The 25,831-nt window shown below is 43.1% G+C and overlaps 1 long non-coding RNA gene across 1 annotated transcript; it reads right to left on the bottom strand.

The window, feature by feature from the left end:
* Positions 1–1,364: 1,364 nt before the first annotated feature.
* On the bottom strand, positions 1,365–25,257 carry LOC119706890. Its single transcript, XR_005258623.1, has 4 exons — positions 25,103–25,257; positions 8,366–8,452; positions 7,583–7,711; positions 1,365–1,525 (listed from the first exon to the last, which is right to left on the bottom strand). It is a non-coding gene; the product is annotated as an uncharacterized LOC119706890 (long non-coding RNA).
* Between the last annotated feature and the right edge of the window lie 574 nt (positions 25,258–25,831).

Here is a 25,831-nt window from a genome sequence, read left to right on the forward strand (position 1 = left end):
CATGAAGGGCTTGGAAAACATTAGAGTATGCAGACCCTTCCCTTTTTCTGGATCAAAGGTTGTATATATGATGATTATTTCCTTTCTTGGTCCAATCATTTTTATCAGAGCCCCTGGCTCCACCTCAGCACATAGCACACCAGGGGGATCTCTGAGGGATTCTTCCAAAACCCAGGCATGGAACAGCCACCCTAGTCAACACATGGAAAAAAATGCAGCTTTCTGACCCCTCAGGGGCTGGGAACAAGCAACACTCAGGACAGAAATATTCACCTCTTGGAGCTAACAAGGGGAAGGGGTCTGCAGGAAATATTCAGTCTGTGCAGGTGAAGGAAAAGTGCCTTGCTCTAGCTGAGATTTTTTTTTCATCTTTTTTTTCACCACCCATATTTTTTCAGCTGCATTCAATATAGTTCTATAATTGCATTTAAATCAGCACCCTTGGAGCAGGGTGGAGCTCAGGTTTGAAAGCCAAGAGTCATTTGAAAACATCTTTCTCTGTGAGCCAAAAACTTCTCTTATTTGATAGGGCCAGAATGATGGGAAGAGCTTTAAAGGGACCTTGGGAAGGTGCTCGTTGTGAAGTGTCCTGTGAACCAGAGCTCCCACAGAGCCCCTGCTCAGCACCCCCTGCCTCTCTGGGTGTCCTCAGCAGCAGAACAGTCCCTGTCCCTGTCCCTTCTTGCCCCAAGCCTGGGACTGGCTTGCATTAGCAAGGATGTGCTGGTACAACTTGACTACTCACACCCCTAAGGGAAATACAGCTCACACCCATAAAAGAATTCATTTGTCAGGATAGCTCGGGCTGGCTCCCTGAGCAAACCAGCTCTTACAAAAAAAGGATGGTGTTGCTGTGTAAGCATGTCTCCATTAAGGCTTTTCTCCAAAATGAAAACAAAGGGATATGTAGAAAAATCGTGCTTCTGTGAAGTGGTGAAGTGAGGGTTGGGATATGAAAAAAAAAAGACTGGTTTTGAAAAAGCAAAGGTCTATAATCCAAATAATTTTTCATTTCACTGAAAAAAATCATGGGTGGATACTCTTATAAAACAGGTTTAAAGAGAGGTCACAAAAAGGTGATGGAAATTGGCTATTTAGAATTAGAGAGAAAAACTCATGGTTTTAAGTATGGCATGATTTTACTCAAGCAACTAAGATGGGTGATAAATATTAAATAAAACATAATAACATTTTATTATTTATAATGCTTACTGCAAACATGAGGATTTGAAACAGAAAATTGAGCCAATTTTATAATTACTAGTGATAAAATGCTTTAACCTCTGCATTAGCTGCTACCCATACTGTACCTTTGATTCCACTAATCGATCTTAATTGATTAAATGAAAGCTCTTCATCTTTGGATTTTATTGCCAGCATATTCTGCCACTTTCTATTACAATCCATTTTGGAAGATACCTGATGATCCCACTCTTCTTTTTTTCTTCACACTTTCATCCTCTCATTAATTATCTGCTGCCAGCCCAGGTTTCTTGCAGCAAGGGACTCCAGCGCACTGGCACACCTAAAATGCAGCACATCCAACACAACCAAGAGCAAATAATCTTTTCTACTCACATCTCTGCCTCAGTCAATCATTTTCCAGGACAGAAGACCCCTTTGGTTCATATGTTCTTTTCCCTTGAAGATTCTTTGGGCATTTTTTAACAGGGACTCAATGTAGAGCTGCTTAATAAAGAGTTTTATATGTGTTTTGTATGTATTTTTAAACACTCTGTTTAAAACTAGTTAATCTTAAGACATTTTTCCTCTGAAATTTGCCCTGGGTTTCAGGGTACAATTCTCCTCTAGAGAACCTGCAGTGTATCTATATGAAGGTGAGGGTAGTGGAGAAAACCCCACAAACTTGGATAACATGAAAGTTGTAACTGCATTTTTCAAGCTAAGGGATTTATTCACCTAGAAGGGAAATAACTCCCTGAGCAAGCAGACAGTGAAACACCTAAATTATATTTTGCATCTCTTTCATCATGTAGGGATAGGTACTCAAGCACTCACATAATGAGCAGTGTACTACAACTAAGTTACTAGAGGAATACAGGCCTGTATTTGGGTTATTTGTCCCTAGGTGTTTCAGTCAGAGCTCATCATGCAAGCTCAGAATGTAATATATAATCTGACCCATATTTGCCATTAGAGCACTGCACAGAGCACTGGGAAAGCGCAGAGCAAGGGGAAATGTGTGAGCACAATCCCTGGGATCTTTATTCATGAGAGCCAGTGAGGTGGATAATGTGCAGCCATGGTCTAACCCCAGACAGAAACTCATCCCCAAGCAGCTGCTCACTCACTGTCCCCTTGTGGGATGGGGACAGCAGCAGAAGGGTAAAATTAAAAAAAAAAAAAAAAAAACCAAAACCACCACCAACAACAACAAAAGAAAAACAAAACAAAACAAAACCACAAAAAAACCCAAAAAACCCGCAAAAACCTACCTAGGGCAGTTAATAGGTAAAAGCAAAGTCCACACCCACAAGAAAAGTAAAACAAGGAATTCATCCACCACTTCCCATGGGCAGGCAGGTTCAGCCAGCCCAGGGGAAGCAGAGCTCCATCACATGTAACAGTGACTTGGGAAGGCAAACACCTTCCCACAAATCATTCTGACTGTGTTCCCCCTTCCTTTATTTCTCACCCCAGCTTTAAACATGGAGCATCACACATATGGCCTGCAATATCCCTTGGGTCAGTGGGGGTCACCTGTCCTGGCTGTGTCCCCTCCCAGCTCCTCAAGCACCCCCATTCTCCTAGCGGGTGTGTGGGGTGAGGAGTAGGAAAGGCATTGACTCTGTGTGAGCTCTGCTCTGCAGTAGCTAAAACATCCCAGACTTACCAACAAACCCAGAACACAGCCTCAGACCAGCTACTGTCATGAATACTAACTCTACCCCAGCCAAACCCAGCACACAGGCAAAAACCAGTGGTGCAGATAATTAAGAGAAAATGGAAATAAGTTCTTCAAGGGAAAAAAATTGGACAATTCCTCTTGCTCTGTCACTGCTTTGAAAAGGCCGTGTTCCCAGAAAGGAAAAAAAACCCTGCTTGGTTTTGAGTTGTCCTAATGACTGGGAATGCTGCCACCACCAAGGCTCAGGAATGGTAAACCTGTAAAAGGTCTTCTTCACCTCACTATAAGAAGGAAATTCAAATGTGGATGGAAATACTCATCCACATAAGACACAAGCCTTGCAGCCTGCTAAGGTCAGCAGTTTTTGCAATTGACTGCCACACATGTTAGCATGGCATGAAGGCCATCCCAGAGCAAGCTGAACTTCCCCAGCTCCAAAAGCTGCAGAGGGGAGAATTACAACCTGCAGATGATGCCTTGGTTACAATCCAGTCTCCAACAGAAAATACACTGAGACAACAACAGGGCTTTGCTTTTACTAGAACACAATACAAATCCATGCCTATTTTATTTTTTATACACTGATGCCTGCTAAGCTTTTTTCTCCTAGAAAATGGCTTTTCTAAGTTCCTGCTGCACTTAAGTTTTATCTCATATATAGATATTTATCTTATCTGCTGCATGAGTCAAGTAGGGGAGGAGGCTTTCTTATCTATCCTAGCCAACAGGGAAGAGCTTAATGAAAAAACCCTATTGTTCTTCAGGAACAATCTGCTCCCAGCTCCCAGCCAGGCACTGATACCCGATGGAGATACACTGATTCCCATCACACTGCTACAAACATTCCTTTAGATCCAAATCTGAGTTCTTCTTCAAGGGCCCAGACAGCATTTCACCACATTTTTCCCCCTCCTCTGCTGGACTTCTGAGGTCCATGCAGGTGTTATTGGATTCCTCAGCTGGAAACTTGCTTCATAAATGTTAAAGATTGTTAAGTGTGATAGAGTTCACCATGTTTATACATGAAAGGTGATTGGGATTAAAACAGGAGTCTGTAATTGCTGTTTCTCACTAACTCCTTGTGCAGACAGCTGTCATTCCAAAACATCATCTCCAGGACAGACCTTGATTGGGGGCACACATAAATTCAGAAGTTAAGATCTCTGCTGTTTTAGGAGAACTTGGAGGCCATTTAATCTTTCTAAAGAAATGCATTAATGAGTGCAACACCTAAAGGAGAACCAACTAAAATCTCTTCTGCTGAAGCATCAGGAAGTATTTTGACTTCGCTAATTTATTCCTGCGAGAGAAAGCAAATAAACTAACCCAGCAAATGTTAGTTTTTATGTCTTTAAAAGTTTCACACAGGCATTAATGCAGATACAAGATTCTCTTACCCTGAGTTACGAACACCAGAGACTCAATTTGTCAGGTGTACAAAGGGCCAAAGCCCTGCTGGTTTTGTTTTTTCTTACCAAAATGAAATTAAAACACAAATTCCATCTTCTCCTTACACCAAATTTGTGAAAAGGAGCCATTTTCTTGTAATAAATTCCTAAAGATTTCATTACATGAGCAGCAGAGCATAGTAGAAGTGCATAATAAATCAGTCCAAATTCTAGCTGTGTCTAAAAGGTTTATAGAAAGCTCTCTATCCATTTTGCACACTCCAAAATCTGAATTATAATTAATTTTAGGAATCAACCAACCTACCCTTTACTTTAAAAATGTCAAGCTAAGGAGTGCATTATGTGAGATCACAATTAAACAGAAGTGGAGGCGCGCACACACACATGTCTTCCCACTTAAATTCTTTGGCCAAAAAAATATTACAGCAGCCTTGGCAGATACTAAATGATCTTTCAAATAATACTCCCTGGTGATGAATGCTGCAGCTCTGCAGCCTTGTGCTAATACAGAGCTTTTCAGCAGTGAACAGGCATCATTTGACAACTCCTGCATTAGCTCTAATGACATGCTGATGGCCCTGACACTCCCTGCTCTCTGGGATGCACTACCCCATCTGGAAAGAACTACGGGGATAGAAGAGCCCAGCATGCTAAATTATATAAAAAGAATTATCAATGTTCGCAAAACATTAATGAAACATTAGACATAACTGTTTCGTAGGACGATGTTGTTATTTACTCATTTTCTTGCACAGATTAAAGGAGTTATTTATAGCTGCTGTCTTTGACCCTAATAGTGCCTTCTAGTCTAATACTGCCCTGCTGAAAAGCAACAGGGCTTTCTATGCCTAATACTAAATATTGGGTATCCTGGGCTGCAGTCACAACGTCCTCAAGAAACCCAATTTCCCATTTAGAGCAGAGCACTGGTGTTTTTCTACACCCATGGCAGGAGCATGCCCAAGGCAGGGGCTATGTGGGCACCCCCTCTCTGTGCAGGTCCTGTCCACACCCTGGCTCCACCCTGCCATGGTTGCCCAGCCCTGGTGCTGGGATTGAGGACATCCAGGTCATGAACACCACCCACAGTAAATCAAACCCAAAGATGAGCTTTCCCTCCCTCCTCTGCAGCAGTGCCTGACCTTCCCTCCTCTCCTGCCCAACAATTCCACCAAGGGAAGGCAGCTCCTTTTCCTGCCTCAGCTCCTGAGGTGCTAATGAAAAGGCTGGACAGAGCCTGTACAAGGCAATATCCCAAAAATATCATTTTGCTTCACTGTCAGCTGCAAAGGGTAAGGAACAAAAATAACAGCTTCCCTAATTTAATGTGGACTTCGAATGAAAGCACTTCCCCTTCCATTTATCTACCTGTGGAGCTATTTTTGTCCAGCTTACTAGGAGAATTTCTCTATTCTATTATGCCTATAATATTTTGCTTCTTTAATCACTGCACAGGGTTGGTTCCCACCTGCAGTAAGTGGACTGAGCAGACAAGAGACATTTATTATAGCCACCAGCCAGAGATCAAATTCATCTCTCATCAATTACTTAGGACACTATTGTTTCCAGTAGATTCTCCTCTCTATAAAACTGATCACAGCTGAATGTTTGGCTGCTTCTGTAGAAAATGCCAAGACTTGTTATTTCATTATGCATGTATTCTTACCTGTATATTCTGTGGAAGGATTTTATATATAAGTGATGAGCATTGTCTGGTTGACAAAGTGTGACTAAAGTACAAGCCAAAGAGCTGAAAGATAAATTCATCCTTGCAGCGCTGCAGCTGATTTTCTATGCAAACATTAATAAAAAGTGCTTTTCCTTTGCTCCTCCATCAGAGGCTGAGCTGGCAGTTTAGTGTTTTGGGGAGAGGGAGAATAATAATGCAGAAAAAATCTGGGCAAAGGCATCCCCTAATCCAGCAGTGAAAGGACAACACAGGGTTTGTACAGCCCTTCAGGGAAGGGCTGACAGAGCACAGGATGGCCTTGTCCCTAAGAAAGGGCCTTGTCCCTCTTCCATACACTGGGAACAAAATGCAGGCATCAAGTGATACAGACTTAGAGACTACATTGCTTTTTTCTCATTTGTAGGGCACAGGATATGGTCTCTACCCAAAAAAAAAAAAAAAAAAAAAAAAAAAAAGAAAAATTTTAAAAAAAATTCCTTTGAAATCCCATCGTACCTCCACAGCAGCTCCACGGAATGGGAAATTAAAGTTAGACATTGCAGAGACAAGGAGCAAAGAGGAGAGACCAAGAGTGACACAAAACCAACCTGGGGAGGACTGGAAACACTGCAGGATGCTCTGTCAGCTCCAGAGGAGCAGCAAACCCCATCGGGAGCCACAGCTCTGCAGGAACATGACCCACAGTGGCTGGGGAAAAGCAAGCTGCAGGCAAACCCTCCCCTGGCACAGGGAACATCTGGAGAGGGACTCAGCCATGCCAGGGAGCAGCCAGCCTGTGCCCAGCACCCGCCAGCTGCTGGAAGGCGAGGATAGATCCCAGCATTTATCTCTGGAAACACAGATGATTCTCTTGGAGGAGCCATCCTGACAGCTTCCCAGAAGCAGGAGATCACAGTGGCCCATGGGGGCATGGGCAAGGTCTCTCTGCCACCCTGAGCCAGGCACTGGTGGGAAGGAGCTGCTGGGAGCAGGCCTGTTTCCACATGTCTGTCTTTGAGCATGGCACTGCCTCAGGGGGGATTAGAGTGAGCAGGCAGGGCTCTCCCCAGGCTAACAGGAGCTCGGCATCTCATAAAAGAGACATTGGCAGCTTTGGGGACCTTCAGCATGCCAGTCCAAAGCAAAAAAAACCACTTCTTTTCCTTGAAGAAAGGGCTTTCAACTGCTGCTGGAGGACTAAAACCATGCTCTCATTACCCAGAGTGAGAAAGCCCAGAGAAGGAACTGAGAGCCTGTAGAAGCACTGGAGAACAAAGCATGTTTCTGAGGATTTTAAGTCTTTGAGTTAGCGAAAGTACCGTGAGAAATCCCTGCAAGGGATGGACACAGCATTAGTGAAATCTGGAGACAGAGGCCTGGTTGTATCTCAAGGGCTTTCCTGATCCAGTCTTTGAAGATGTACCCACTGAGTGTCACTTGCTCTGGCTCAGAGGACCAGCTCCAAAACCACTGAAATGAGTGCAGTCCTGCCATTCACCATGAGGACTTTTGGATCACCTCTTTTATCTTGCACAAGTCATTGCACCTTCTTTTCACTCACTTTATCACTTTGGAAAGCAAGGATAAATAAATTCCACTAATTGTCTGAGTTACCTTTGAGATTTCCCAGCTCACCTTTGAGGCCTCCCAGTAGGAATTACAGCCCGAGGAGTCTAAGACCAGCACAGGCAAAGCACAACAGAAGACCTCAGCCTTGGGTGTCTGATTAGAGCTCCAGGTTCTGGTAGGAACACGGTGCTTACTCTAGAATATTAAGGAATTGTCTTGATTCTGTTGAAAAAGTTGACTAAAGAGATAGATGAAAAAATAAATGGCATAATTGCAAAGGTTAACAAACTCGAGGGAATCATTGCACAAACTGTGAGGTCATCAGTTTTAAAAAAGAGCAGAATCAAAGATAATGGAATTCAACTGTTTCAACTCAGTTTTTCTCATTTTCCTCAGCTGAGAAAACATCATAAACCCATGTCAAACACAAGTGTTAAATGGTAATTTCTACAGCATTTCTCCTTGAGCATTAGGTTTAAATGAGGCTTTATAAGGTAAAGGCTGGTGACTATTTAACCTGCTGTAGTGGAAAAGTATTTAAGGTATTAAACATGATTTTAAATTATTGTTATAACCCATCATTTTCTAATCCCTTAACTCTTCGGGAGGATTTAAAATAAATTATATAAGCTTTAGTAAACAAATAAATATACCCTATAGGAAATGAAAACTGAAGATTACCTGGGAAGGAGACAGACACACTGCAAGTGTGGTTGAAGAGAGTTTTCTAAAGTATCTCAATGAATTAAGAACCTAATTCTTATTTATGGAAACACTTAGGAGCTATGATAAAGGACAGATTTTCTTCAGCAAAATTTTTAACTAAAAATACATGACAGAAGTACTTACTTTATGATTTTTATGACAACAAAAACATACAGTGCCAAAAGGCTCCTGGAGCTCGTGATTGCTTTCATTTCATTTCTCACCACAAAACTGAAACAAGAGAACGAAGGGGAGATTATATTGCCAGCTTTCTCATTATTAATGGCGAAGGAAATAGCTGCCTTAATGCATTTGATTACATCTTAATAATCACAGTCAGCCAGCTCCCTTTTAAACACACCAGATTCTGTAACAGAAAAATATCTTTACGCCGACCACAAACCGTTGGGCCCCGACCACTGACAAGTTGTGACAACTGCACTGAGCCTGCTGGGAGAGTGTAAATAGAACTGGCTTTGCACCCACGTGAGTATCATCTGTCACCAGGGCAGCATTATCAGAGCTCGGGGAAGGCAGGGCTGGGGCTGCACAACTTTCCTGAGGTGCTTTGGGAATCTAAAGAGAGCAGAGCACGTGGAAGGAAGGGCTGCTCTGTAAGCACGGTCAGTGCCAGAGATGCCCTCTGAATCCCTGATGGTTACAGACTGCCCTCAGGGATGTTCCTGGGGGGGGGAAAAATGTTTAATACTGGTAGAGCTGTGTGAGGAAAGAATTCTGTACCTAAAGGGTGCCCAAATGCTGAAATAGGGTTATCAAGTGTGCCAAGCTGTTAAGAAAACCTGATCTTTAGCAGAGAAATAAAAATCAATCACTGGAATGTAACTGAAACTTCCCAAGGCTGAAATAGTCTTTCTTGGATTTGAGCTAAAGAAGTGCAGAAGGCTTTCAGGAGTTGCTTGACTTCTTTCTTCCTGTTCCACACCTCCCTGCAAGGTCTTGGTCTCTTTCTAAAAGCTGACCAGCCAAAGCTTGCAGAAATTGCAGTGTGGCTCACAAATTGCTCCATCCTTGGCCTTTTGTCTGGTGCCCAACAGAACCAAAAGTCAGAACTGAGCCTCCCTTGTGAGGAACAAGTCAGCAGCACCCAGAAAGAGCTGGAATGCAAATCCAGCACTCAGCTAAAACCCAGACCTGTCAGTGACAGCTGCCTCTGACCACAGCTTTGTGTTCTCCTTCACTTGCTGTGAAGTGAAAGAAATTAGAAGTTTGATAATTAGATGTTTCTCTAATAAAAATAATTTAAAAAAATCTAAATAAAGTCACATACACCAGCCCATATAGTGGGACTCTGCACTCAGATGTGCTGGTGAGAGCCAGCAAAGCAGAGATTCACAATTTTTTCTACCCACCAGACTTTCCTGCTGCCCAAAACCCCAGGAGCACAGTCTCAGCTCCTTTCTTAGTCCCTCAAAGGTGGTTGTCCAGAGCAAGATCCTAAAGGGATGGAAATGAGAGAAGTGGGAAAATGGAAAAAAAATAGAATAATTAGGAAGAATCACAGGAGGAACAGTAGTTCAGCACTGCCCTGAGACTGCTGTAAAAGGATGCTGCATATGGGAAGGGAATAATCTATCCTTCATGTACGTGGTAGGTTAGACAAGAAATAATGAGATAGAATTACAGCTAGGGAAATTCAATTCAGACATCAGGAAATACTTTCTAATGGTAAAGACTGTTATGTCCTGAAACAGATAGCTTAGGGACACTGGGGAGTAGATGGAGTTGGTGGTTTAAAGAGGCAGATGAACTAAGTGAACTCCTCAGGTCTCTTCCAAGCCCATTTTCTTTAATTTAGGATAAATCAGCTCAAATTTCTTCATACAGTCTTGCACCTATATGACCTCTAAGTTTGCAGACATGGTGGATGTGCTTAATTCTGAATTAACAGTACCTAGGGATTCTTTACAAGAATAGCATATAAACCTCGTGATTATAATTACAGTATTTTATGATAGACTTTTATCACAATTATACACAGGCTATAGCTCCATTTAATCCAAGAATGCCATTAGACATCTGGCTGTGTGGCCTTCACTCTGTCAAGAACATCAGCTATTTCAAATAATGGTTCTCAACTGCTCCCAGAAAAACATTCACTGGTTACAAGGCATCAGGTCTCTGGATTTAACTCCCTCAAACAGCTCAGTGCTGTTCTCTGGTATGGCTCAGTTTAACAGTACTCTGGCTGGACGTTTTGTGATAGAGTGCATTGTAAAAATTCTGTGAGAGAAGCACTTTTTGGGGGTGATTTATTTAGTGTTGCCACTTATTTTTATCAAAATCACAAGCTAGACAGATGACCTAAAGAGGCAATAAAGGAAACCTTAGAGTTCCCCTGCATGCAAAACCAAAGAAAGGCTGTGCTGGTGGTCACTAAAAATCTGATCTTGCCACTCATTGCACACACTGGCATCAGCCCAGCAAAGCACTTCAGTGCATGCTTAATTTTAAGCATACAGGTAGAGCCATTTAAACTAATGGAATCATTTAAGTGCTTTGCTGGATCAGGGCCAGCCTCCTCAGCATCTTGCAGTGTCAAGTAGGCAGAGCAAGGGCTTCATCTAATTGCATCAGGCTTTAATTGACAAAAATCAAAGTAATGCAGCATTCAGACTGAGCCCATCTCTCTCAGGCTGCTATTCTAATCACAGTGAGTAGCACAGGGTTGGTTCATGCTGTCCCAGTGCCTCAAGTTGGATTTAATCCACCATGCCTCATCTCTGGCATAAGCTGTTTCCCAGCAGCTCTTGTCTAAGTTTTCCATCCAGCACACTCTCATCAAAACACCCAATTTGTTCACCTGCCCCAGTGATCGCACTACATAATTATGTAGTCTTTCATACCAAGGGTGTTCTATCACCTGCTATTTTCTCTTCCTCATACACATACAAGATTAGGCTGTGCACTTTTTTAAAAAGTGATTTTACTTACATTTTGCAATTTTTCATGCATCTGTGGAAGTACAAAAAATTAATTGGGAGAAATGTTTTGATGCTGCAGCAGCTGAAGAGGGCAAATCACACAATGGACAAGCCTAAAACCTCCATAACCTGAACCATCCCTCTCATTACAAATATAACTTATTATTCAACTGCCAAGCAAAGGAGTAGTCTGCCCACAATGGCACAATAGTCTCACCTCTATTTAAGCTCTTACTTTGCAGTTCTGAAACAGAACATTTGAGGGGGGAAAACACAACTAATTTAGCGTTGGATGTAGAATTAACTTCTCACCACAGTGTGTTCCTTTAAACATAGTTATGAAAAGGAAAAAAAAATGACACATCTGGGAATTTGTCAGACTGTTGCATTGAATTAATGCAATTACTGAAAAGGGGTGATTGAGAGCTGGGAGAGGAGTGTGGGCAGAGTACAGCAACAGTGAACTGAGAGTGCTCTGCATCTGTACAGCCACACTCACATGAGCAAGGCCTTTGCCTTATCTGCTTTTATCCAAGCATGAAACAAGTGCAAGGCTGAGCCACAAGCCAGAAACAGAAGTAACAGTGAACAAAAGAGCAACTAGAAAGGATGGAAAGAAGTTTCTGGAAACGCAAGGGGAGTTTGCAGCCTCTTTTGTCATTATATTTTTCCATAGTCACTATTAGAAAATAATAATCTTTAATCTACAGTTTATGAGCAGACCTAGGTCTGAAAGGCAAATTTCCCTAGTAAATAGGGAAATAGTAAGAAATACTAAAGAAATATTAAGGGGGAGGTGGGAAGGGTTATGTAGTCAAACCTTGCAGTGGCAGTATTTCTCTAGCAGCTCTCTGAAATGTAACCGTGACTTCAGAAATGCAACCACATTTTCCTCTTCCTTCTGCAGCAAGCAAAATTCTGCAGTTAATTGCTCAGGAAACAGCTTTACACAACTCCTAGAAACAAAACTGAGCAGTGACCAACCTCCCAGCAGCTGAAGGAGGCAGAGTCCCACAAGTCTGTTTGTCTCATCTCTTTGTGCTCTGGTAAAACCTGTGCTGAAACCATCCCATAACACAGGCAGGGAGGCAGGAATAATTCAAACACAGATAATAATTAACATATCAACACATTTTAGCTTGCAAAGAGGATTCATCTTCTTGCAGTCTGAAGAAACACAAGTATGGCAGAAATTGTGTTGAGTTTCTAAGCTCTTACTTTCAAAAGGAGGCAGGAGTGTGTAAGTCACGTGCAGCAACTTGAATGATGCAGAATTTCAAAACCAACCTGAAATGGGTCTTTCTGAAGAAAGTCTTTATCTGTCAGCAACTCTGTAAATCTTTGACTTGTGTGATGCCCTTTTAGAATGTGAGCCTTTGTATTCACACTTTCAGAACTGGTAAAAATTAGTGACCCTCAATACAGACACTGAACTGAACATGAATTTGGATGCAGCAGCAATTTTGAAACTCTAGATTGCAGGTACACTTTCACATCTCACTGATAACACAAAGTCATCACCACAGTTCTGGGTTGGGTTATTCCTGGGGGTGAACCCTGAGTGAACACATGAGGTTTCCAGTTGCCCTTTGCAACTACCTCACATGTAAGGCTCACTTTCTAAAATGACAAATATGAAGACATAAAAATCAATTCAAGGAAAAACTAATTTTAAAATGTCAACAAGACCTTCTCTTAGCATTTACTCAGATCTCATATCAAGCTGTACAACTCCACAGTGCCTGTCTCTACCAGGTAGTTTTCTCTAAAAAACTCCTACATTTTAGCTGCAAAAGAAATCAAACACCTTTTTCTTCTTTTTCTTGTGACTGTCCCATGGAAAAGGACTTTTAGTTATTAATTCAAAATTTAGCCTTTAATCATATCTGCTGAGAACAGGGCTGAAGCTGTGATGCAATGCACAGCTTTCCTGCACAGCATATGGTATTTGAAAAGAGAGTAGAAGGGAAAAACGACAGACAGGAAAAGGTTCAGACTTCTGTAGCCTTGGTTTTGCACTGCATGGTAATTATACTGAAGAATTCATGACTCACTTTGGTGCACTACTGTGTGCTGCTAAATTAGAAGTTTGGCAAGGACACCAGACAAATGATGAAATATATAATATTGGTTTCTCTAGCATAGCTCATCACTATAGTCTCATGGGGTTTCAAAGGGCTTTTTTTAGCACTCTGGGAAAACAAGGTCTTTTTTAAACAAGAAAAACATATTGAATCAAAAATGTGCTGCATGGAAATCAGCAGAAATAGGTAAAATTCCTCTTTTTAAAAAATCAGCCTTTCAGGTAGTTTGAGTAATTGCTCTCTAAGACTTATTTCTGAGTCTACACAGAGCATCTGACATGGAGACTACTAAAAGCTGTTGTGCATTAAAGTATAAATGCAATATGGAGATGAAGCTCCTCCACGATATAACATTCATAAGAAAATGTTTTCTTTACACCAGCTTACAAATGTGTATTATCAAAATGATTTACATAAAGGCTCCCCAGTCCTTTGACAACAGCGATGAAGCCAAGCACACTGGAAGATGTACACATTGGGACAGCATTTAAGTTAACTCTTAAAGGCAACTCCTTTTCTCCCAAGGACTGCAGTCAGTCTGGAGTTATGCAGCATGTTGGAATTAATCCAGTTTTGCCAGGTGCAGCCAATCCCCCATGTAATGCTGCTCTAGTTATTCTGATTTGTAATGAGAAAGAAGTGGCACCAGTCATAAGAAAGAGGCACCAGCATTAAAAATATTTTGCTGCATGACCCAGAATTAATATCTCAATTTATCCAGATAAAAACCAAATAAAAATACCCAGCTCCCCACTAGGGCAGGGATGGGAACCAACTCCTACTGGGCTTTCCCTATCTTTTCACAAATTTACTGCAACATGCAAGTGGTCATAAAGAGTTTCACAGGAGCCAGAGGGTTTGACCATGGAGAGAGTTAAGATGTTAGCAGAAATCCTGTCTGTGAAACTTGCCATTAACTTCAAGACCTCCCTGCACAAACCTGGCAAACTCTCAGAAATATCGGATGTTAAAGCCTCCATATGCTAAACCACCACTGCTCTGTACCACGTATTTTGTTTAAAGGCAAGCACAGAGATTGCAAACAGCTATTTTTAACTCTTTTCAGTGTACAGTACATCTGTTGTGTTTCTGATTTCCATTAAAAATGAGAGTCATTTACTGATCTGGCCATCATCCAGATTTCTACTTGAAACACATGGACTAAGCACAAAATAACACTGTTTTATGTGCATGGGTGCATGTATTGTATTTATTATCTACTACAGTGATCAGAAGTACAGTTAAAAATGCTGTGGGGACTTTGAAGGAACAGACTATCACACTTATCTTATTTCCTCAAAGTCTCTGGACTCAAAACCATCAAGAACAAGGCTGTGAAACCTTTCTTTCTGTTTACATGCTGCTGCTGGGACAAAAAAATCCCACTGACTTTGCTCACTGGAGAAGAGGATCCTGAGGCTGGGCACACAGCTCGGGGTGTAGCAGATACCTTCAGCACAGCTGCAGAGAACACCCATCAAGAAAAGCCTCCAACAATAACGAGCTACTGAAGGCTCTGCCAACGTGGACCTCAGCCAGTAAGTCAAGCAAATTAAAAGCTGCAATCACTTCTCTGACAATTCTCCAGCAAAACTTGTCCCAAGCTTTGCTTCCCTGGTGAAAAACAGAGGATGATCAGCATGCACCAGAGGTCAGTAGGTTCACACTATCAGAGACCAGCAAAGGGGGGAATTTAAAACACTGTGAGGGCATCACTGAGTGCCCTGGCAGCAGCCTTTTAGGAGCTCACTCCAAAGCCTGCTGAAGTCAACTGGACTCTCTTTGTAGATGCCACCAGCTTTAGGTCACATCTCATTGCAGGGCTCCACTGCCCTTCTCTCTGCTGATTTCAAAGGCAGCAATGCAGCGTTAGAGAAAAGAGGGACTTTCAAAGAAGCACAGAGTTAGGGCTAGAGAGGTCACACACCACAGCACTGCTCTTATTAAACTTTGAGTGGAGAAAATATAAGAATATTCACTCAAATTTGAAAATTAATTCCAAGGTCACTTCCTGGGCAATTTTTCAGCATTTGTTTTCCATTCTTGCATGCACAGAAAACCTTTTTCTAACTAGGATCCCTATGAAATCAGCAGGCCCAAAACGTGAACAGCCAGATGTTCAGAAAAAGGTGAAATCCAAATTATGTATTTGATTTCTGATGCGATTACATAACCTGTCCTGGAGGAGAGGAGCTGATACCCCGAGCTTACACAAGCGACCCAGATGGAGCTTTGCTCGTAGGGCAATTCCTGTTATTATTAGCAGAGGCACATCTGGCTGGCCAGGCCAGCCCAGCACAGCCAGCCCCCAGCACTCACAGGTCCCAGACCATCACCACGATGGAACTGTCAGCAACTGGGGCAGCTACAGGGCTCATCTACCTCCTGTGATGATCACCACAGAGATGCCACTGGCTCCCCTCACCTCAAGCAGGGCAAGCACTCATCACGTGCCCACTTGCCCATCAGGTCAAGTCACTTCAGAAGTGCACATTCCCAAAGCTCTCCTCTTTAAGGACAATGTGATCTTCTCTCACTGTGATTTATTGCCCTGGCCCTTATGTGCTGGCTACATATGGTAATAATTTCACAGCCATTTTCAGATGATGCAATGAGATTAAATGACATGGCCATAGTAACAAAGGGATGGCAACATTAATACAGACTCTGGGAAAAGCTCCTTGTTTTTAGCTCTAAATATGGGTGTACCATTTCTTTCATATTGTGTTACTCCTCCATGGCTGCCAGACTTGCCAGACTGACAATAGCATCTTATGTTACAAAACCTACAGTTTAATTTAACTTCAGTGTCCTTCAGAGGTTAAATTTCCATGGGAAATTACTTCTAGAGAAATATGGCTTGCATATGTTTGTGCCAGAAAGCCATTTCTGCTGATTTTCTTCACAACTGTGATCCGTGCATATTTTATTTTTTGAATCATGACTCAGACTAAATAAAAGTTCAGCTTGGGTTTCAAGAATGCAAATGTGAATATTCAGCATCCAGGGTATTTTCCCACTATTGGCATTAGCCTGCCCTAGCTGAAAGAATGGCACCTCTGGAGGATCCAGCTGGCAGCAGTCAGAGTTGCCCATGCCCTCTGAACGCTGGGGCCTGGAGAGCAAAGAAAAGGGGAAAATGATTTTCTATTAAAAGGCTTCAGCAGTGACTGCCACTCCTGCGTCTCTCACCTCTTTAAGGCTCAGTCCTTTTTTCTCTCCTCACTCTCCTTTACTGCAGTTTGTTCCTCAGCCCTTCTTGGCTGTCAGGTGCCAGCAAAGTGAAGAACAAAATTCCTTCAGATGGCACTTCCTGTGGGGTACAGCCAGGAGCACATTTGCTGCCTTCCCCCATTTCCTGCTTCCACGGCAGGAGCAGACGAGCTGCTGCACCAGAGCACGGCCTCGATAAATTAATGGTGGAAGAAGAGGCTCCAGGGCATACAAACTGCCAATATTGCCCTCTGAGGTAGGGTTATATATTCATTTTGCATGGCAAGGTTTGGTGGCTTCAGTGGGAAGCTGCCAGAAGCTTCCCCTGTGGCCCAGTGGAGCCAATGCCAGCTCCAAGAGGGACCTGCCACGGAGCCCATCAGCAACAGTGCATCCCCAGGATCCCTGCTTAAGAACAGGAATAACCCCACAAATCCTCACAGCTGCAGCCAGGAGAGAAGGGACCACACAAGAGCAACAACCCTGCAGCCACCCAGGTCAGTGAGGGAGGGGAAAGGGGCGCTCCTAATGTCAGAGCAGAGACTTCCCTGCAGTCTGTGGGGAAGGACCATTCCCTGTCCCCCTGTGCCACTTTGGCAGCAGCACGTAGAGAAAACACATGTGAAGTTGAGCCTGGGAAGAAAGGAACCAAAAGAAGGCATTTTTAAGATTTGATTTCATTTCTCACTATATTCCTCTGATTTGACCGGCAAAAAATTAAACTTGTTTACCCAAGTGGAGACTCCTTTGCCTGTAACAGTAATTGTTGATTAATCTATCCCTGCCCTTATCTCAACCCTCAAGCCTTTTGTTATATTTTGCCTCCCCTGTCCAGCTGATAGAGCAGTTTTGGTGGGTACCTGGTGTCCATCAAGGGTCAATTCACCGCAGACTATTTGTATTTCAGTGCAAATAAAAGTGGACTCTGAACTGTTTTGCAGCAATGTCAACCTCTCCCTTCTGTGGATAAACCAAAATGCCAGATCAAGCGTGGAGGGGAAGGCTCCTTTACAAGGGAAATGGTTTGGGTCTAGCTGGACCCGTGAGATACAACAGCCACTTCACTCCCATTTTGCCACAGGTTTGTAATTCCAAACAGGTGGAAAATAGACTGATTAAGCTATGTGACTTTTGTGCTGGCTCTGTAATGGGATCACCCTGGAGTGTGCTTGGGCATCTGCTACACCCCCAGAGCAGCCTCAGCCCTCACCAGGGCTGCTGTGCCTTGAGCACCAGTGCAGGGGGGGAACATGGGGACCTTCTGACCCTAATTTATGTGCTGACCTCCACATCGAGTTTCCAGCTAACAGCTACATGACGAGACTCTGGAAAATGGCATCTTCCTTGGTGCAGAAAGGACCCTGTGGACTGCAGAAGTACTTCGTGTTCCTCTGCACCACTCCGTAGGCAGCAGATGGGACCAGTCACACATTGTCAGACCTCCATCAAAGACTCCTCCCCATCCTTCACCCAACTGTCAGGAACACCCCCAAGTCCTGCCCAAACTCCAGCGCTTCCCAGTGCTCTGCCCTTTGCCATCTGCAACCCCCACCCACTTCTGCCAGGGGCACACAGCAAAGCCTCCAAGCAGAGGGACTACCCACAGCGCTGTTTCTGAGAGATCCTAAAGGCAGGAGGCACAGCCCACCTGTAATTATTATTAGAAGGAACTTATAATTATCTTTTCTGGGTTGAGAAACAATTAAAGAAAAGAAAATCAAAATTATAAAGGAAGTGTTCGTATTGCACTACGAACACCTACGCAAATGATTCTCAAAGCTGCTCTCACCATTTGTTATTCCCTTGTTTCATTATTTTTCTGTGTCCTTCATTTTCAGTCCTCCTGTATAAGACATTTTGCTCTTTTGCTTCATAATTTTTTTCTTTAATTTATTTGTCCCTATTTCCTTTCATTCTTCCTTTGATCTTTATCCTTTTAACTTCTGTTTTTTTCAAAAGCTTTTTTGTAAACTCTGCCAGTTTCAATGTGCTGTCTTTGATGCATTTTTGAATTTGCTGCTACTTTGCTCTTCATGCAACTTTTATTTTCCTCGCTGGCTTATTTATCTGTGAGACAGAAGCAATCAGATGCTAGGAAACTTATTGCATCACTGCACATTGTAACTACTAAATTTAATTTTCACTTTTTTGCCCCTAAAACTTGACTTGCCCACCTCAACAACATTTGTAGACTGGAATTCTAAAGTGGTCCCTATAACAAGCAAAACACATCTATGGCCTTACATGGAGGTCTCCAATATCATTGATTTGAGTCTTGCAAACCTAGTCCAGCAAAGTGCTGATCATTAGTGAGTTGGGAAGGAAGTCTGCTCACATTTATGGTGTTATTCACTATGAGCTGAGCAGGACTTCTGCTCCAGATGATGGAATTATGTGCAAGGGCTTCACCAGCCTCTCACTTCAATCTGTTCAGCCCTTGAATATCAAGCTACTGTTGATTTCTGTGAGCTATCAAGGAGGCCAGGCAGGTTTTGCTGGCTCACCTCAAGCTGAGGGAATCGGATCCAACTGAAAAAGGCTCTTCCTGTTACTTCAAGGCAAAAAGCTTTGAGCCTTGGCACTACCCCTTCAGAGATCTCAAGCATGAACCCTTTCTCAGAGCTACACCAGTGCTGAATGGAGTAACCATCTATGCAAAATACACCAAGTCCTATCCCTGGGCCCTGGCTAGCCTGCCAGAAGGGCACAACCTATATTTGAAAAGAGCTGGAAAAGAGAAAGGGAGCTGCACACCTTTGCACACAAAATATGAGCACAGCAAGAGCTTTGCAGCCACTGTCACAACAAAGCCCATATGCTCTTGGAAAGAACAGCTCCAGTACCAATAGCAGATATGGCTCCTGAAGGAGGGTTCACAAATATGAGTCAACACATCAGCATTTGTGTGCATGGCAGTCATGTCTGAAGGGTTCCAGATGAGACCTGGGCCATCCTAGCCCTGCTCTAGCTGGCTGTGCTAGGGTGTCTTGTAAAGTATTTCAGAAAACAGCTATTACATTGGCTTTTACCTCTTCTGCATGTTTTCCTATGAGAAAGGACAGAAATCAGAGCAGACAGCCATGTACAGAGGACTAATCCAAAAGATAATGGGAAGAAACTTTGCAAGGAGAGAATTCAATTCACTTTATAACAAGCAAATGTTCATTTCTCACAGTGACATCCAGAATGAGCAATGCTGGGTTCCTGCCGGCTCAGCTCTTTGTATAAAGGTTGTGATATTTTGTCAGCAAGGAAAACAAAGGTGCTGAGATGGGCTGGTCAATAATTGACTGAGCCTTGTTACTCACTGCAATCACTATCTTGTCACCACGTCTCTGTCTCAAAGTTTCAGTTAAAACTAGTGAATCACCACACTGAAAAAGACTTCTTACCTTGGAAAAAAAAGGAAATTACAATCACTGACAACAACAACAAAGACTTCCTATCTGGCTTTGTCAAAGGTCACCCAGCAGTTAAGTCCATTTACACTGTGACTTCTATCAGCTGTGAAGAACACAGAACAAAGCGAACACCAATATTCACTCCTTGGGCTTCAAAAATTTCCATGGAAACCTTTTTTTTCCCCCCTTTCTTTTTAAGTTACCTCAATCTTCAAAGAACCCAACAAGGACAAAGCCTGCACTGAAAGCCACTTTCACTTTGCATGTCTGACATTCGTGTTTCCAGCCCACCTGAGAATCATAACCTTGACACATTTCTTGGCAACTGCCTGGAGTTTTATCTTCCAGCAGTGAAGGTAAGTGAGCAACTCCTTTTGCCACTGAATTACAGGTGCTGTGTATGGATATTATCCCCACCCTCCTTCCAGCCTGGATTTCACCTGAGGACAGAGCTCACTTGCTGTAGGCTCTGTACAAACACAGAAGACAGAAGACACCCTGCCCCAAAGCACCCCTCTCTGAAGAGACAGAGCAGATAAATCAAATCTTATTACTCCAACCTATATGTGGAAAAGCATGTTGGTCTCTCAACTAAATGACAAACCCAAAGGCAATTAGGTCTGATTTACAAGGGAGTCTATGGAAATTATGCCTCCAGCTCAGGCACCTAAATTGTCTCAAATGTCTCTGGTTTTGGACCCACTCCTTGGAGAAGCCCAAGGCCTGACAAGAAAAAATGGATACAGAAAACAAACTTGCCCCCAGCACCCTGACACATTCCCAAACTCATAGATCATCCCACCCCCATAAGAGCACAGCTGCTTTTCCATAAGGGCTACACACCTCCAACCTTCAACAGCAAATGCAAAATAGCCACATCTAATTGCTAAAATTTACTATTGCAACATATCAAAAAGAACAATCCAGAAAGTGAGACAGTGTTTAAAAAAGCCCTTGGGGAAACAAAAAGAGATTAGCACTAGAAGAGCAGAAATCACTGACAGCAAAACAGTTCCAGGAAAACCCATCCTGCTGAAGGGAAGGGAGGGAGAGAGACCCCCAGGAAGCACCAACTCCCTTGGCAAAATAACAGCAGACTCCCCACATCTCCATCGAGGCTGAGCCAGCCCTGGGCCCACCCTAATTCAGGCTAGAATGGGTTAATTCTGAGCTCGGGGCTGTGCAGCAGGAGCTGCACACCTGGCACAGGAGCAGCTGCCTCAGTGGGGTTACAGCAGCAGGGGAGTGCCCTGGCAGAAGGGGGCAAGGAGAGGCCCAAAGCACAGGGCAAGGAGCCATTCATCCGAAAGGAAGCTCCCACCAAGCCAAGAAATAAGGACCCTGCCAAGTTTAAGGGGTTTCACGACTCAAGGACTCACCCTAAGTCCCAGTGTTTCAGACCTTCCTATAAAGGATATTTTTTGGATTCTGAATTTCTCGTGGGGTTAAAGTCAGGAGTACGAATTATTCTCCAAAGAAGCAAGACCTAAAACACCACCATTTCCCTCCTGTATTGGCTTTTATAAATAGATCTCAAAATGCTCCAGGGTATCCTTCCCAGCAGAGAAGGAGACAGAACTAAAGCAACTTCTCAGAATCACATTGGCAAGGAGCATCCAGGTTGGGGAGAATCCTGGTGTCTCCCAGGGGCAGAGTAATTCACAGCCTATTAGGATACACTGCCTAGTTGTAAGACTCTCCCGTGAGGGTTTCTATTAGTATTTTAATTTCTATTTCAGGCTGTCACATGCTTAAAATGTCTTGTGGTTTGCTCTCAATTTCTCAGGTGTTTCTTTTTAAATGATCTGATTGAAAAATTAGCCATCCAAGAGGAAAAAAGTTCGAGTTGAGGTGTCAAAACATCCATACAAAACAAAATTAGACTAAAAAAAAAAAAGAATTCCCAGAAGAGATTCTTCAATATAAAATTAAGCTGTTCATAGTTCTGTATGCACTCAAATGGGTCCATGTGTGACTGCACTCTGCAGTAGGCAGAGGCTTTCTGTGTGCATGTGTAGCTACACCTTGTTTCAGCATCAGGATGCATTTTTTTCCTGGCATAAATTAGGCAGCTTCCTCAATTTCACTGAAACTGCAAAATTATTTTATGTGTAATTTAGCAAGCCATGTTTTCTATGCTTTACAAAGATTCATGCACTAACTCAGAAAGTCCACAAGGAGCACAGGCTATTTGATCACAATTATTTTTAGAGGAATTAGTTGCTGTAAAAAAGATGAAATTATGATAACTCAAGCAGTGCATGCTCTTATGTCATGCACATCAAGATAATTTGTTTTGACTTGGTCTCAGGGATAATTTTTAGATAAGAACACAACCTCCTAACACCTAATTTTCTTTATAACATCCTACCACTCAGGAAGGTAATTCCTCAGCCCCTCTGTAATGTAGCTGTATGCAGGATCACTACTCCACTTGAATGCCTGCAGCAAATGTGATCCCTCCACAGGCCCAACCCCATCACTCCAGTAACAACAAGAATTTTGTTCTTGCATGACCAGGAAGGTCTTTGTTCCAAACAGTGGAAGAATTAAGCATTGTGGCCCAGATCCTCAGCTGATATAATAAGATGGCATTTCATTGAAACCAGGGCCAGCTGATACCAGCTGAGGAGCCAGCCCTTGATCTGCAGCAGCAATAGCTGAGGAGTAACAAACAGGCAGGGGAAAAACCTCCTGTTCCACTGCCTTGATAGAATAACCAGCTCAGTGCTTCCAGCAGGTTGATCAAGAAATCCCTGGGGGTTTAGATCATCCAGAATGTTGTATCCCAAATTAAAGAATGGGCACACTTGAAATCAAAAGGCTGGAGCTGGAAGCTTTGGATTTCCAAAATCTGTTGAGGCTGGTGATGCATTTCCACACAGAACCCCCCTTTGCCCTGAGGATCTGACAGGGCCAAGTCAGATCCTTTCAGCATTACTGAGCTCCAGCTTGCAGCTCAGTGCTCCTTCAGGCAGCCTTAGCAAAGCCACCATGGGAAGGAGCAGGTGACCACACCACCTCTATGATTTGGGAGTGGAGATTTAATCAAGATTCACTCCAAAAAAATACCAAATACCTAACAAAACCCTGGGCCAGAAGGCAGCCAAAAGAACATTAGTATGCATTATTGAAAAAATACCAGCACACCACTTGAAACGTGTGTTGCTGATTCTTCATACACAGAAAAAGCTGACAGTGAAATCAAGCTTATGGAATCACCTCCTGTTCAGTACCAAGTGTATTCCTCAGCAATAAAATGATTTTGGCAGTGTGGGAGGTTAATATGCAGTACCCATCAGAGTGCCAGTGTAATCTGTGTTTATAAGGCAAAGCACCAATAAATTAGGTCAGCACATGAGTCTTCAGAGGGAGGAAGGAGAGGGAGAGCAGGAAGAGCACCCTGGGCAGCAGGGTGCCACAGGGGCCAGGCAAGGCATGTGATGCCCTCAGGACTTCCAGCATCACAGGCAGAGGCTCTCAGGAAGGAAAATCCATTTTGCCATTAGAAGTAACAATAAAAATATTACACTGATTCAAAATGTGCAATCAGGCCTGACTTACAGCTTGCCCTGCTGCATTCAGGCTTTACATCAGACGGCTGTAAACCGTTATAGCAGAAAATAATAGCTGGGTGTATTTACTCACCCAAAACCATGCTTCATTTATTTACCTGAATACACTATCACGTACACTGACCATTGTCGCTGCTCAGCGAGGCAGGCAGGCAAAAATGGGGAAAATAAACATCTACCCAGATTTCAGCAGCAGATAAGGTATTAATTCATGCACAGAACAATGAAGAAATGCCAGGACATACGACAGTAACCCCTCCTGAATTCTTGATTGTATTATTAAATAAAAGCAAAGGTAGAACATGCAAAGAAGTGCTGAATGCCAATTTGTAATACCAAATTAAGAAGCCTGTTAGATCCAAAGCAATCCTGGCTTGTGATTGTAGCAATTCAATGTGAAATTCCCAATAACATTCAAGTACTTCAGTAGAAGAGAGGAAAGATTTTAATTCAACGACCAAAAATAAAATAAAGAGTTGATGTGAATGACTCGATTTCATTTATATTATTGAAATGAGATGTATGCAATGACTTATTGATGTAATAATATTCCATTAGGAACTTATTCTTTTCTTGTTTACATAATGCCAGCAATTACAGGGGTAATGCTGGTCCAACACACAGCATAGCAGAAATAGAAAGCTCTTTGCCACATACTGGAATTCCATATGAAGGTGTAGAGTTTAGTGAAGGAGAAATATTTAAATATTCCTTACTAAGACCAAGTTAACTTGGAAAACTAAATGATCAACAACTATCTTCTAACTAACAGCTGCCCAAATCAGGCATGATTACAAATACCCTGTGGCTCTATGCACACAAGTTTGGTACTTAAAAGCCTGTTTGAACAATAATCAACAGTTATCAAAAATTTGGGGGGTTTTGTCAAGTCTTGAAGGCAAATATCTGAAGCCAGAGGAGGTAACTTGCATGCAAATATTGCACTTGCACTGGAAGGGAACGAGCCAGGGCCTCACACATGGGCAGGGATGTAGGGCTGAAATCTAGCTGGCTGGACACAAATCCCCATTTCTTCCCTTGCAGCAGAAAAAGGGAACCCTTCCCTAGCAGGAGTGGATCACACAGCCCCCAGATCCCAGCACAAGCACAAACTCTCTTGCACCCACACTTGCCCTGGGCCAGCAATGTGGTTGTCCTGGGAAGCTGCACCAGCCTTGGAATACCTTAGACCTGGTCCCTGAGCCTGCCTGCCGCCCAATTTCCAGACTATCCTGACCTGCAGCCCACTCCTGACTTCTCCCAGTGGTTTCACACACCAGCAATCTGTGGCTTCCTGACCACAGCCACCTCAGCCCTCCTGACCCAGCAGGTCCTTCCGTTCACAGCACCCTGCCCAGCACCCCAGGCTCTCTGCCAGCCCCATGGAATGCAAATGTGAGATTGGCACTGATTTTGTGTGCCCAAACAGATGATTTAGAGAGGTGAGAGGGCACAGTGACTCCAGGACAGGAGCAGGGCTGTGCTCTTGGGAAAGGTCTGTAAGGAAACAGGTGGGTGGCATCCTCCTTGTGTGATGGGCTACAGGGGAGCCCACAGGGGTTTGGGAGGAGCCAGCTGAGCTCTGGCTTCATTCCCTGGGCTTCACCAGTCAGCACAGCTGAGAGGCACAGAGGGGCTGTAACACACTGCTGGTGCTGCTCCTTACCAGCCTTCAGGACAGAGGAAGAAAGGCTCAGGAAACGATGAACTGTGCATTTCCCATCGTCCAAAGCAAAGCTACAGGCTCACTCTCTGCCAGAGTTCACCAACTGGCCAGTGCATCTCATTTCACAGATGAGCCATCAGCGGCTGAAGCATTTGTAGATACTGAAATTGAGAAACAAATGCAGAGACATAAGACAGCTCTCTTTTTACTCTTTTACTCACATCTCTGGGGCACTTTGGTCCAGGCAAAACTTGTCCACAAAGGCCAGTTACAGAAGAGAATACAGTACACCTACCAATCTCACACCCTGAGATAAAACTCAAATGTTGAAAAGGCTCTAGAAATAAACAGCTTGTGGAAGACAAGGAGATTCAGTTTACAGGCAGACACAATTTAGATGAAACCATACTTAACTAAATAGCCAATGTGCACTAAAGGTCACACTGATGAAAACAAAAACATGTTGTTAAGAGGAATTAGTTACTTTTTCACAGTATTGTCATTTTCACCTCTTGAAAGTCATGTAATTAACTGCATCTAGTTGCTTGCATTATATTTCAAAGCCAGTCTCCCTTTCATTATATTGCCCTTACACATGGAGTTACAACGTTTGACACAATGTTCTTTTACTGTAAATTCAAACAACTTTAACCTACAGAACTCATTTAAGTAATTTGAAACTTTCTCCCCAGACCTGTTCAGTTTCACCCTCATCTAGCAACATAGGCC

The sequence above is a fragment of the Motacilla alba genome, chromosome 14 (assembly GCF_015832195.1).
Source record: "Motacilla alba alba isolate MOTALB_02 chromosome 14, Motacilla_alba_V1.0_pri, whole genome shotgun sequence".
In the NCBI taxonomy this organism is placed as follows: domain Eukaryota; kingdom Metazoa; phylum Chordata; class Aves; order Passeriformes; family Motacillidae; genus Motacilla; species Motacilla alba.